Below are 11941 nucleotides of genomic sequence, written 5' to 3'. Positions count from 1 at the left end.
ACGTCAAGTGCTCTGCTGACGCACTACAATGCTCAGCATTTGGAAAGATAATTTGTTTGGAATGGAAGTCGAAGGCCATGTGCGTTTACAAAGCCCCCCGTGGTGCCAGAACAGTGGATCCCCCACCGTTTACCCCATTTTGGGAATTACACCCCTCGCAGTATTTTATGAGGGCTGCAGTGAGCATTTAAAATGAAAATTAGATTACATGTTCTTACTAATCTTTGGGGTCTTTTTTCCTATTTTCCCTTGTGAAAAGGAAAAATGTAGTTAAAAAACTTTTTTTTCTTTTTTTTTTTTTTTCATTTTCCCATCCAACTTTAACAAAAATGGCTCATACACCTGTGGGGTGTTAAAGCTCATTATACCCCTTGTTATGTTCCGTGAGGGGTGTCATTTCCAAAATGGGGTCACATGTGATAATTATTATTATTAATTTTTTTGTGTTTGTCAGAACCGCTGTAAAATCAGCCACCCCTGTGCAAATCACCAATTTAGGCCTCAAATGTACATAGTGCGCTCTCACTCCTGAGCCTTTGTGTGTGCCATGTACTGACAGACCATGCATGCTGGGAGTTGTACTTTTGCAACAGCTGGAGTCACACTAATTGGAAAACCTTCAGTTAGGTTCTGTTACGTAACTCAATATTTTCTAACCAGTGTGCCTTCAGCTGTTGCAAAACTCCCAGCATGGTAGCAGGTACCAGGCCATTCTGGGAGATGTAGTTATGCAACAGCTGGAGTTGCGCAACTACAACTCCCAGCATGGCGAGACAGCCGTTTGCTGTTTGTGCATGCTGGGAGTTGTAGTTTTGCCAGATTTAGAGGGCATTGAATAATGTAGATACTATTTTTGCTATTGCAGGTTAAAAGTTCTTTGATGGTGTAAACTGTGTTATTTGAGTTTTGTGTCACTGTTTCTGTTTTGTTGGGGAAAGTGGTGATCTTACAGTTATTGCATTGCATGCATCTAAAAAAAACTTTTGCATCTGATAATGTTGATTGCTGGTTATGTTGATGTATGTTTTTTGTGGTTTTTGTTGTGGGAGTAATTTTGAGGCCTAGATTGGGTGCTCTTGTAAATACAATGGGGCCTGTGATGGTAATGTTGGTCCTAATATTTTATCTGTTTGCAGTAAGTGACATTGTTTATTGATACTTTTTTTTTACTTGGCGATGAGCGGTAATGAAAGTTAAAACGAGTTTGGCTGCTTGTTGTGTTGTGATGTTTGTGATGGTTTCTCTATGAAAAAGGTTTCTCTATTTGGCTCTTTTGCTTTGTTAAATGAGTCCTCTAGTAATTTTTCGGGGTACTGCTTTTCTTGAAATTGGCTCGGAGGTTTTGTTTATTGGGGGGCCTCTTTCCTTTCTTAGAAGGGCTTGCGATGGACCACATCCTTGTTTTTTTTGTGTGAACACACTTTGCACTTGCACCGTTATATACTTACACACAACTTACATACAAAAAATATACTTATATACAAAAAATATGGAGAAAAACTGTTCCAGGTTAAACCCCCCCAAAGGACGAGGGGGCACTCCCTCCGTCTGGAGAAGAAAAGGTTTAGTCTAAAGGGGCGACACGCCTTCTTTACCATAAGGACTGTGAATTTATGGAACGGTCTACCTCAGGAACTGGTCACAGCAGGAACAATTAACAGCTTTAAAACAGGGTTAGATACATTCCTGGAACAAAATAACATTAATGCATATGCAGAATTATAAAACTACATCCCTTCCCCTTATCCCCTTACACCCTTCCCTTCAATACCCTGGTTGGACTTGATGGACGTATGTCTTTTTCAACCATACTATGTAACTATGTAACTATGAATGTGTGCAGTGTAACACTGCCCAGACATCCAGCCGGATCTATAACAATTCCTTGGCAGATTGACAGCCAAAAGGCTGGAACGCTAGAGAGGAGTGCCCAGAAGAGTGAGAGATAAAAGTGTGTGCTATGTGCCTTCTTTCAAGTGGGGTCAATACTCCCAAGTGAATTCCGGCACCCCGGGGTCAACAATCCAAGGGCACTTTTGCACCTCGGCTTTTACTCTACCCGAATCTTAGGGCGAGATTCAGAGGGTAAAGGTTGTGTCAGGGTCTGCTGCCAGGCTATACAGCTGACCCTGGTACACCTATCCCACTCTGTGTGGTTCCCCATCCTGCCTTGGTGGTCTACCACGCTGCCAACTAACAGGAAAGGTACTACACTTGATATTAGCAAAAAGGCTGAGAAGCGAGGTTGATCCACAATTTTTTATTTATTGGTTAAGTACATAAATTTGGTTGTCAGTACAGAACAGGGTGTTCTGGCTTGGTTTGTGAGAGGCCTGTCGCCTAGGCAAAAGGGGGAATTATCCTTCTTGGGGATGGGCACCATTTTTGGTCTGTGGAAATTCTAAGGCCATTAGCACCCCACTGGGCAGTCTGGCATAAGGAATAACCAAAGCAGTTCTTCCTTTCTGGGGTAAATTCTGCCTTGGCATTAAATCCCAATGGGGGTAGATTTATCAAAACCTATCCAGGGGAAAAGTTGCCCAGTTGCCAATAGCAACCATTCATATAGTTTTTTTCATTTTTAACAAGGCCTCTGCAAAATGAAAGAAGCAATCTGATTGATTGCTATGGGCAAGTGGGCAACTTTTCCTTTGCACAGGTTTTGATAAATCTCCCCCAATCAATTTCTAAGACTCCGTAACTGAAGCTAAAAGCTGATGTTTAGGAAATGCTACTTGTGAAGGTGGGGTGATTGAGCTGTTTTGCATATTTCTTATCCCAGAATGCCCAATGGGGTGCTTATGGCCTTAGAATCTCCACACACCAGAAATGGTGCCTCCTCAAGGAGGATACTTTCATCTTTAATCAATTTATAGAATCATAGGTCATGTCCTCTTTCTCAAATATCGGCCATTATGTAATACCCTGTGTGCATTACCAGCTGTTTTTCAATTGAGTTCCACTAAACTCAATAACTGGAAAAAGACGGAAAAAGACGGACCCCTTTTGTGCTGTAAAATGGCCACAAAAATGGCTGTGCAAAGGACAGCTGAAAAATTTAGAAGCAATCTGATTGGTTGCTATGTGTTGGCAGATAACAACCATTCAACCCATCTAGTCTGCCCTATATTCTCATTACTATCAAAAGCAATGATACACACAGCCATAATACAATTAACAAACATCTTAAAGGGATACTCCGCCCCTAGACATCTTATCGCCTATCCAAAGGATAGGAGATAAGATGTCTGATCGCGGGGTTCCCGCCGCTGGGACCCCTTTCGATCTCCCTGCAGCACCCGGCATTTGTTTAGAATGCTGGCTGCAACACTGGAGGCACGCCCCCTACCATAAACTTGCATTAAGAGGGAGAGTGGGACATCATGAGTACGGTGCCACGGCAGAGATTCTTTGGATAGGGGACAAGATGTCTAGGAGTAGAGTACCCCTTTGAGTGCTCAGTCTGTGTTTCTTTGTCCTCATGCTTCAAGATCAGCATGGTCTTCTGGTAAGACTCACATTAAGAAGTGAGGAGTTGTGTGTGAACATGTGCTTCGCTACACTTCACGGTCTGCCCCTTTTGTTATGTTTTTGCCTCTGTCATCAATTTATAGTAATAAAGATTTTTTTTAAAAATAGACATTAAGTGTCAAAGCATTGCTTCTGTATTTTGGTATGTAAAGGTGTGACAAACCCTTCCTTGATGATTATAACCATTAGTGAATCCTTGAAAAAACAGACATGGCCGCACATCCACAATTTTGTATTATGATCTAATTGCTTCTCAGCATAATTACAAAAACTAACAAGTTGATAACCATTAGTGAGTTGTGCTGCTTGTGTAAAAGCGAAACAGACACAAAATGGCTTTTCATCCCATTTCCACCCACAAATAATTTTTCTACTTAGGTTTACAATGTGTTAAATAGTGAAATAAAGCATGGCATTAAAAAGTCTAACTTGTCTCAACAAGTCCTTCTGAGATTCTGTTGATGAAAAAAAAAAAATAGGTAACCCAGATTAACATCATACGTGGGTGCCCCTTCCTTGACTATGTGAAGCCTCTGGCTGATGTGAGGGGAAGAACTGCTGGTTGGATTAAGGAAGGCTGCGGATGACATTGGGTCACACGGGTCTGCAGAAAATTGGCACCAGAACCAAGTAAAGTAGGTAACAGCAGCATCCCCAATACCAATTTATGCAGCACATGACCGTATACAATAGCTCCTTTTGAATTATCTTTGTTTTTGGCAATTTTCTGCCTTTTGTCCCGCAGTCATTTTTTAAAATTTATATTCATACACTGACCATTCATGTATCAGCTCCACATGCATCATTATGAGGAACAGCAGGAAATGCTTTCACAAAGTCCGAATATTTCAAACCACCAGCATGAACAACATCTTGACTTTAAAGTTTTTTTTAAGTTTTTTTTTTTTCTAAAAACTTGTTAAGCAAAATATAGTTTTACAGTTTTGTTTTTTGCAGAAACAATATTTTGAAAATTTAGAAATCAGGTCATGTTATCAGCTTTACTTAGATCATTTTTAGATAACTGTTCAGTATTGTTATTTTTCTCTCAGCTTTTACCATTAATTTTAGCACTTCTGTCTGTCATACTCTTTTGAAAAGCATTTTAATGTGACGATGTTCATTGTTCTGCACATTTGCAGCACCATTATAATTTTTATTGTTATCATTTATTTAGAAATACCAGCATTTTGCAAAGCACAACACTGGAAGCAAAGTTTGTTTTGTAAATGAAAATAAATCAGTTCTTCTTTAGCAATGCTGTAAATTCAGAGCTACATTAAAAGTGGCATATATGAATCCAAACTTCTAACCAGAAAGCAAACATCACTTCAGCTTAAACATTAAATCTGTTACTTTACATTCAGAATACCTTGACAAACAAGCAGCCTTAGGAGGTAAATGCATGATGAAATTTAATGCTGATAAAATGTAAAGTTATGCACCTAGGTTACGGTAATAATACTGCTACATACACAGTAAATTAAATGCAACTGGGATAACAGACCCAGAGTTGCTAGTAGACTATGTAGCGCTCAATGTCAATGCCATGCAGCAGGTCTGGGTCCAAGTGTAAGTCATAAGCCAATGGCAAGGTAGTGTAATCGATGAGTGGCAAATTGGTTGTAGTGGGCGGTACAGGTTCATGGTCCACTGTGCAGGTCATTTACAGAAGAGGTAGTACGATACAGAGGATCAGGCAGAGACAGAGTTGCGATGGCAGGCAGAGGTCATACATAGGATACGAAGCACTGAAGCAAAACACCTTCACAAAATGGGCAGCAGATGGAGCAGTGGCAACATGGGCCATACTTTCCCCAATCACAACAGAGGGAGGAGGCGACAGGGACCTGTGCATAGACAGAAAATGTGTAAAAAATTGTAGGAATTGGAAATGGGAGAATATAGAAATAGAAAAACAACCATGTTTTTACATAATATAGGTGGTTTCTTTAAGTATGACTGCACCTATCTTCAAAACTTTTTTTATTAAAACTGGTAGTATTAAAAGTCTGTTTCAATCCAGCTGGTTGGTGATCAAGATGTCCATTGAGCATCTAAATGGAAATCAGAATTCAAAAAGTAAAAGCAGAGAGTTAAATGATAGGATAATGTCCTGTAGCCAGCTCCCTGTGATAAAGAAAGTTAAAAAGAATTTGACCATGTTTAAAAAAGATGTGTAAATTAGGCTCCAGAGCCCACTAGGTCTTCCCCTTGGCCACTAATGCCCAGCACAGTTTAGCCCCTGTCTACCAATATTTTTTCTGTAGAACACTGGGAAATACTGAGATTTGCTGTAAAATAGATGTATTACTATACTTCTATATGCATTGATCGATGTCTTTGTTTAGAACAAAGGACATCCATTGCACAGTATGATTTTGACAACCAATTAGGCTTCTAGTCTCCTAGTTGGATTCATGAGGTCACGTGCATGAGACAGGCTATAAACCCTCTAGTGATAAATGGAACTGATGATAAATGTGGCCAGACAATGACCATATTAGCTTGAGCTGGTGATCACTATAATTTTTCAGTGTCCTTGGCACTTAGAATTATGTCTGTGCAACAGTGGCATAGATATAGGGGTTGCAGCTTTAACTGTGCTTGAAAGAATAAAGGACCTCCCTGGTACATCAAATGAGGGTAAGTGCTGCAGTAACATTTTGCTGTAACAGACTACAGTGGCTTCCTTCAGCTTCAACCTCTTTCATTCTTGACTCACAATGCCATACTCCTCCACCTTGCAAACATCACAAGGGCTCTGTAAACTAAATAACACATTTTACACAAGCTACACCTATAAGCATAGATATTAAGATATTGAGAGCAGGATGAACCACCTCCTTCTCATTGAACCAAGTTAGTTGTGTGAAAAAGTTATAGGACAATCTGTGAAACTTTTTTAAACCAAATCACAAAATAAAAATAACATACTGTACCTGGGAAGCTTTTTGTGATGAATATAAAGATTCAAAATTTTCAGCATATGTTAACCTCTTAAAGACAAAGGGAGTGCATGTACGCCCTACGACGTCTTCACGTCTATGATGCATGCTCAGGAGCTGAGCGTGGGTCATAGCGATATGGGACCTGTGGCTAATTGCGGACATCACCAATGCCAGCTGCTCCATCGGGCTGATCGGGTCCACCGTGGTGAAACTGTGGTATACCAATCAGCTGAGAAGATGGCAGGAGGGCTCTTAGCCAGTGGTGTCTCCAGCTTTCACATTTTGGGGGTGCACACTAGGGAGGGGGGGCAATTATAACAATGCTCTATTTACATGTCGTTGGCAGAAATTATCTCTGAGCTGCGGGCAATATAAGGGGAGTGACCCATTGACTTCAAAGGCAGCTTCAGTATGTGTCCACTTAGAAAAGAAGTGACATGTGCAGTTCCCTTTAAAACATTAACATAGGAAAGACAAAATCCCATGATATACACATGTACCTCTAAATAAATCACAAATTCACCAAATAACACGGATTTATGAGGAGGATTATTATTACCATACATATTACCGCCATACTGTTACTGATCAAATCATGTATACTAAGACCAAAGCTACCAATAGTAACAGTATACAAGGAGTATTATTATCACCATACATATTACCATCATACTGTTACTGACCAAATTCTGTATACTGGTCAATATTACCAATAATACCAGTGTAAATGGAGGGATATTATCACTATGCATCTTACCACCAAACTGTTACTGACCAAATCCTGTATACTGAGACCATATCCCCATATATGGAAGAAAAAAGGTATAGGGGTCGGATAAGGACATTTTAAAACATGCTAATTTACATACAAAAAGTAAATAAAATAAAAGAAGTAAAACAAACTAAAACCTATATAAGTTGGGTATGGAGCTACATAATTAAGAAAATGTGTAATTTTTACCCACCATACCTCCGATGCATTTTGCCACAGGCTTTGTCCAGAAGTGGATTTGATCCATCATGGCACTATATCGGGTCTATGGAGTGGGCTTAGCAGACTCAGCAAGCCGCTCGTCCTGTCATAACCAGCGCCTTCTGGCTGATTTCAGAAGCTGGGGGCCGAGACCCATAGTCACTAAAGTCACTAATGACTGATCAAACAGGACATATGTCTTGCATTAACTTTTACAAGTCATTCAGAGAGACTAAAAAAGTGAAAATAAAATATACACTGCTCAAAAAAACTAAAGGAAACACTAAGATGACACATCCTAGATCTGAATAAATGAACTAATCGTATGAACCACTTTTGTCTTAACATAGTTGAATGTGCTGACAACAAAATCACACATAGATTATCAATGGAAATCAAATTTATCAACCCATGGAGTGCTTGATATGGAGTCACACTCAAAATCAAAGTTGAAAACCACACTACAGGCTGATCCAACTTTGATGTAATGTCCTTAAAACAAGTCAAAATGAGGCTCAGTAGTGTATGTGTGGCCTCCACGTGCCTGTATGACCTCCCTAAAAAGCCTGTGCATGCTCCTGATGAGGTGGCGGATGATCTCCTGAGGGATGTCCTCCCAGACCTGGTCTAAAGCATCTGCCAACTCCTGGACAGTTTGTGGTGCAACGTGGCTTTGGTGGATGGAGCGAGACATGATGTCCCAGATGTACTCAATTGGATTCAGGTGTGGGGAACGGTCTAGCATTGTCTTGCATTAGGAGGAACCCAGGGCCAACCACACCAGCATAAAGCCTCACAAGGGGTCTGAGGATGTCATCTCGGTACCTAATGGCAGTCAGGCTACTTCTGGCAAGCACATGGAGGGCTGTGCACACCCCCCCCCCCCCAAGGAAATGCCACTCCACACTATTACTGACCCACCGCCAAACTGGTCATACTGGAGGATGTTGTAGGCAGCAGAACGTTCTCCATGACGTCTCCAGACTCTGTCACGTCTATCACATGTGCTCAGTGTGAACCTGCTTTCATCTGTGAAGAGCACAGGGCATCAGTGGCAAATTTGCCAATCTTGGTGTTCTCTGGCCAATGCCAAACATCCAGCATGGTGTTGGGCTGTAAGCACAACCCCCACCTGTGGACGTCGGGCCCTCATACCACCCTCATGGAGTCTGTTTCTGATCGTTTGAGTGGACACATGCACATTTGTGGCCTGCTGGAGGTCATTTTGCAGGGCTCTGGAAGTGCTCCTCCTGCTCCTCCTTACACAAAGGTGGAGGTAGCGGTCCTGCTGCTGGGTTGTTGCCCTCCTACGGCCTCCTCCACGTCTCCTGATGTACTAGCCTGTCTCCTGGTAGCGCCTCCATGCTCTGGAAATTACACTGACAGACACAGCAAACCTTCTTGCCACAGCTCGCATTGATGTGCCATCCTAGATGAGCTGCACTACCTGAGCCACTTGTGTTGGTTGTAGACTCCATCTCATGCTACCAGTAGAGTGAAAGCACTGTCAGCATTCAAAATGGACAAAAACATCAGCCAGGAAGCATAGGAACTGAGAAGTGGTCTTGGTCACCACCTGAACAACAATTTCTACTTGTCTGTTCCATTTGCACAACAGCATGTGAAATTGATTGTCAATGAGTTTTGCTTCCTGAGTGGACAGTGTGATTTCACAGAACTGTGATTGACTTGGAGTTACATTGTGTTGTTTAAGTGTTCCCTTTATTTTTTTTTAAGCAGTGTATGAAAAATAATAATAATAAAACAAAACCTTCATTAACAATGTTTTTAATCAGCCCGATTTTTTAAAATAAAAAAGTACGGTAATAAAAAAAGTACATATTTGGCATCGCGAAATTCAGAATTGTCCGAGCTACTAAAATATAATGATGCTCCACAGTGAACTGCATAAATTGTGTTTTTTTGGTCACATCTCTAAAATTTTATAAAAAAAACTATCAAGATGTCTGATCTATGCCAAATTGCTACCAATAAAACTACAGATTATTGAACAAATAAAAAAAAATATATGGAGATCAAGACAGGGCAATTTTAAGCATACAATTTTTTTTTTTTTAATACATAAAAATGAAGTACTGAATCATTGAAACAAATCGTTGTAATCATACTAACCTAAAAAAAAACTAAATAACATGTCAGTTTGACCGCAGAGACTGCATATATTTTTTTCCAGTTTTGTGGTGTATTATATGGAAAAATTAAAGGTGTCCTCACAAAGTACAATTAGTCTCTTTAACAAAAAAAAACAAAAAAAAAACAAAAAACAAAAACAAGCCCTCAATGGAAAACTAAATGAATTATGGCTATTAGTAGGCAAATTGGGAAAAAAAATTATGAAAATTGTCCCGGCCCTGAAAGTGTTAATTATTCCACAAGTTGTATTTATATAAACTTTTATATTTACATCTTTAAATGTTATTTTCTTTTCCGAGTGATACAAATAAGAACCTATGGTCTTTCTTGTACTAATTACTGTTTCTAGGCACATTCTTTGACTGGAATAATGATTATACAGGAGGAATTATCTTTTGGTGATATATGGATTCCGAGTGCTGTTCCTTTATAATAGATAATTGGTAATTTAATTAGAAATAGTTGGTCAGCTTGGAAGTTAACTTAAACTGTAATTCATTTTCTTTGTGACAGTGTGGGACCCGTGTGTATGTTATAAGTCAAAGATCATTTAGCTATAAACAAATCATGCATGAACTGTACTGCAACTCTAATTACATTGATTTGCTTTATTTTTTTCTGACACTTAATTTATTTATTTATTTAGTTTCAGAAAACGTCAGATCTTTTAAGTGTAAAGTTTTCTAAAAGTAAAGGCACTAATGTGGTGTATGATACATTTTTATTCTATTAGGCTGCTTTCACACTATAAAATTCATCCGTTTTAAAGATCTGTTTGATGTTCCGTTATGAAAACCCTGAAAATCGGCCATTAAACGTCCGTTAGAAAATCCCATAAATCCTTTAGAAAATCGCATTATATTCCATGGGATTTTTGCATTATCCGTTTTGATCCGTTATAGTCCGTTATTAATAACGGACGTTATATTGTGACGGGAGAATGAACGGAAGAAATAGTGCATGCACTATTTCTTCCGTTACTATCTTCCTTCACAAAATAACGTCCGTTATTAATAACGGGCTATAACGGATTAAAACGGATAATGTAAAAATCCCGTAGACTATAATGGGATTTTCTAACGAATGTATGGGGTTTTCTAACGGACGTTTAATGGCCGATTTTCAGGGTTTTGATAACGGAACATCAAACGGATCTTTTAAACAGATGAATTTTATAGTGTGAAAGCAGCCTTACCTGCATGGTGCAGCAAAACTCAAGATAAATTAGACCAGCAAACATTCTGCAATTTTCACCTACCAGTTTGTAAAGGAAATATCACTCATTTAACCGCCATTCTAGAATTGTGTGTTCTACTTTAAAATTGTATTTCTTCCTTGTTTGTTATTTAACTATGTATTTTTCACATTGAATTAAATGTAGTATTTGGTATAACTAATGATTGGAGTGCTAACATACACAGCTAATGTCTAAGGACACCTGGCTTCCCATCTTCCAGGTGGAAGAGAAGCCAAGTGTTATACACAGACACTTGATACACTGGTTAGGTGATCCAGTACAGAATCATGTGTTCTTCTGTACTCCTGCCCATCCTGTGTGGAAGATGCTGCTTCAATGCTCGTCTTGGTCCCACGCTCCTCAGGACTGTCTATAATTCACTATATAATGCAAAGTTATGCAATGGTCAATGTATTGGTATTTTCTGTGCACCTGTTACTTTAAAGATCCTGTTACCATGAGCCTTGTTGTTAGGGGAGTATGCAGAGGTGAACCATGTGACTTATCCGGCCAATGGCATCTCCCTAAATTGCTCCCATATATAGTGTAACCAGAGTTCAGAGTTCAGATTGTTCTGAGGTACAGTTGAGATAAGTGTGGAGTCCGTCTGTGAAGTGATTCTGAAGGAGGCCTGTTCTGTTTTGAAGTGGATTTGAAGGGCCTTCTTATTAGAAATACCCCACAAATGACCCCATTATCAAAACTGCACTCCTCAAAGTATTCAAAATGACATTCAAAAGGTTTGTTAACCCTTTAGGTGTTTCACAGGAATAGCAGCAAATTGAAGGAGAAAATTCAAAATCTTCATTTTTTACAATTGCATGTTCTTGTAGACCCAGTTATTGAAGGGGTAAAAGGAGAGAAATCTTCCTAAAATGTGTAACCCAATTTCTCTCGAGTAAGAAAATACCTCATATGTGTATGTCAAGTGTTCGGCGGGCGCAGTAGAGGGCTCAAAAGGGAAGGAGCGACAGTGGGATTTTGGAGAGTGAGTTTTTCTGAAATGGTTTTTGGGGGGCATGTCACATTTAGGAAGCCCCTATGGTGCCAGAACAGCGTCCTCTCATTCGCAGCGCCCCGGTCAGACCTGCTGAA

This window comes from Hyla sarda, chromosome 10, assembly GCF_029499605.1.
Source record: "Hyla sarda isolate aHylSar1 chromosome 10, aHylSar1.hap1, whole genome shotgun sequence".
NCBI classification, from domain to species: domain Eukaryota; kingdom Metazoa; phylum Chordata; class Amphibia; order Anura; family Hylidae; genus Hyla; species Hyla sarda.
The sequence above is the reverse complement of the archived record's forward strand: the minus strand, read 5'-3'. Positions refer to the sequence as shown.